We start from the raw sequence: 2,757 nt of genomic DNA, 5'->3' as shown, positions 1-2,757 counted from the left end.
ATGAGACGCAGTGAAAAGGAATAAACCTCCACAAATTTGCGATGCGTTTTCTAAAAGTTTAAACTGTTTTAACTTTGCATGGCTTTCTATGCATCTCTTGTGTGAGACGCGAGTGCAGCAGTCATATTTGTCTGACTAAAAATGCGCTGAATATGCATCTGTGTGAATGGCTTGGTTTTAACCTAATCAAGATCTTCGCCGCATTGAGCTTCTATATTTCTCTAATATTTTGAATGAATAACGCAGCAGCGGCTCGTCTCGTGGGCTAGACTGACAAAACATTCAAATGCAACAACGTCACTTACATCATCATCACCACATCTCGTGCGCCGCTGATGACGCTCCCTGATGCACACCTAACATTCAAATGCAAATGTTTATTTTAAATTCGACTACTATTCATTCTTTATTCACAATCTCCTCATCACAGGCAGTCACAGCACTCGTGTTTGTGTGTGCTCTCTGCATCACTCAGAGCACGTGCCTATATCGTGCGCTATATCGAACATTTTTTATCGTTATCGAAGAAGGTGTACCACCGATAAATATCGATACCATTTTATCGCCCAGGCCTACCTTCTCTGTGAACAACTAACTAATCCACAAACATAAATAATGCCACTTATTTTTAATAAAAGGTAGTTCCTTAAAAAAATCTCGTTCCTCTTTTGTTCTGCCGTATCACTTCTACACCAGCTATGTAGTATTTTGGTGTTGTGGCACTGCTATATATAGATTTTTTGTAAGGAAACTAAATTAAGCGAGAATGCATTGAATCGATAAAAAGTGACAAAGATTATTATAATGTTATAAAAGTGTTTGATTTCAAATAAATGTTATTCTTTTGAACTTTTTATTCACCACAGAATCCTGAACTTTTTTATCACGGATTCTACAAAAATATTAAGCAGCACAAATGTTTCTTGAGCACCAAATGGACATATTAGAATAATTTCTGAAGGTGCAAGACTGGTGCAATGACTGCTCAAAATTCAGCTTTGCCATCACAGTATTAAATTACAGTAAACAATCATTTTAAATTGTAATAATATTTCACAATATTACTGTTTTTAATGTATTCTTGATCAAATAAATGCAGCTTTGGTAAGAATTAGACTTTTTTTCCCCCCCTTTTTTTTTCTTTTTAAATGAGCAAAAAATTTACCGACCACAAACTTGAACAGTTGAAATCTTGAACAGTAATGAATGAATGACAAGATTTTATATTTTCAGTAGAATTATACAAGGTAAACAAATATAGCAAATACATACAGCAACCTTACTGTGACGCATTGTTTGGATGTGGGTTTCAGGTAAAGAGGAGGCTAGAGAGCGTGAAGTGGATAAGGTGATGTACCATGACTGGCGACTGGTGCCCAAACATGAAGAAGAGGTCTTCAAACGCTGTGAACCTGTCCCTGAGCCTCCTGTGCGTTACGCGAGATACCCGCCTCTCCTGCGTGCGATGATCCTGGCCCAGCAAGCCAAGCAGCTGGGTGTGGATGCCAGCACTGTCCCAGAGCCCACTCTCCCATTGAAACGAGATGCCCTGCTCAATTATGAGTACTTCAGGAATCAGGGTGAGAAGAAGAAACAGGAGGGTACACCTGTCTGATGCTCCGGTCCACTTCAGAGGGGTTAAGGTCATAGCGAGGAGATCTGAGTTCTATTGCAGTGGTCTTGATAGGAACTGCTTCTTTTGTTCCTAATTTTATAGGCACTGCTGGCTGGTTAAAGTCTAGTTTGTGTTTTAATGCTGTATTTTGGTAAAACAAAATATAGCCTTACATTTTCATCTGTCTTCCTGGGATCATGTGGCTAATGATGGCGGGGGAAGAAGGAGATCTGTTTGGACACATGACCAAACCCAAAAGGATAATCCTCTGTGGAAAGACTCAGTTTTTTTGTCGTCAAGTTAATATCTGTGTGATATTCTTTACAGTATGTGAGCTAAATATGAAGTTGTATGCATTATTTTCAGATAAAGAATAAAAATGGGTCAAGTGAATTTGGTCTAAATTTGAAAATGAGTTGTCTTACAATTATGCCTAATGTCAAATTTTAATTATAAAAATAATCTCAGTCATTAAAATTAAGTGAAAATCACAATTGAGAATAATTATGCAAAATAAATGTTTTTGAAATTTAAGTATTCAAATCTTAGATGCTTATTATGATCCTTCTATTAGCTATTGAACCCCACAATATTTAAAATATTAGAAAGCTTAATAATTTTTGTAATTTTCTCCATTGTTGTTTTTAAAAGTATCTTTTTTTTATTCTTTTAAAAAGTACAGTTCAAAAAAATATTTATTTTATATTTTCTTTGTAAATTATGAAACTTAATGTAAAAAAAAAACGTGTCCTGCATTTTTCATGTCACTAACTAGACAGTGTATGTTTTAGTCCATTGGCCGAGACTGATTTGAACTAAACCCATAAATGTATGATCAGGAAATATTCCTGTGTCCCCCTCTCTCATAGCTATAAGGCGTGAGTAGATAGGTCCCATCATTTTGAGGTAAATGTGTTCAAAAGTCTGAAAAGTCTGTGTGTAACTTTAAGGAACGTTACTACCGAACACCTTTTTTCTGCAATTAAGCACACTTTTTTGGGAGTTATTCCATAACATTGAGAATAAAATAAATGTTTTTGAACTTTACCATGCATACTTAAACCAGGTATCATATATATATATATATATATATATATATATATATATATATATATATATATATATATACACAGAGAGCACAG

At 35.1% G+C, this 2,757-nt stretch overlaps 1 pseudogene; it reads left to right on the top strand.

The window, feature by feature from the left end:
• The first annotated feature begins 1,285 nt into the window (after positions 1-1,285).
• Positions 1,286-2,008, top strand: LOC107567344 (28S ribosomal protein S34, mitochondrial pseudogene; annotated as a pseudogene).
• Positions 2,009-2,757: the final 749 nt, after the last annotated feature.

Source organism: Sinocyclocheilus grahami, unplaced genomic scaffold (genome assembly GCF_001515645.1).
Source record: "Sinocyclocheilus grahami isolate Dianchi unplaced genomic scaffold, SAMN03320097.WGS_v1.1 scaffold27.1, whole genome shotgun sequence".
Taxonomy (NCBI): Eukaryota; Metazoa; Chordata; class Actinopteri; order Cypriniformes; family Cyprinidae; genus Sinocyclocheilus; species Sinocyclocheilus grahami.
This window is presented reverse-complemented; position numbering and strand designations above follow the sequence as displayed.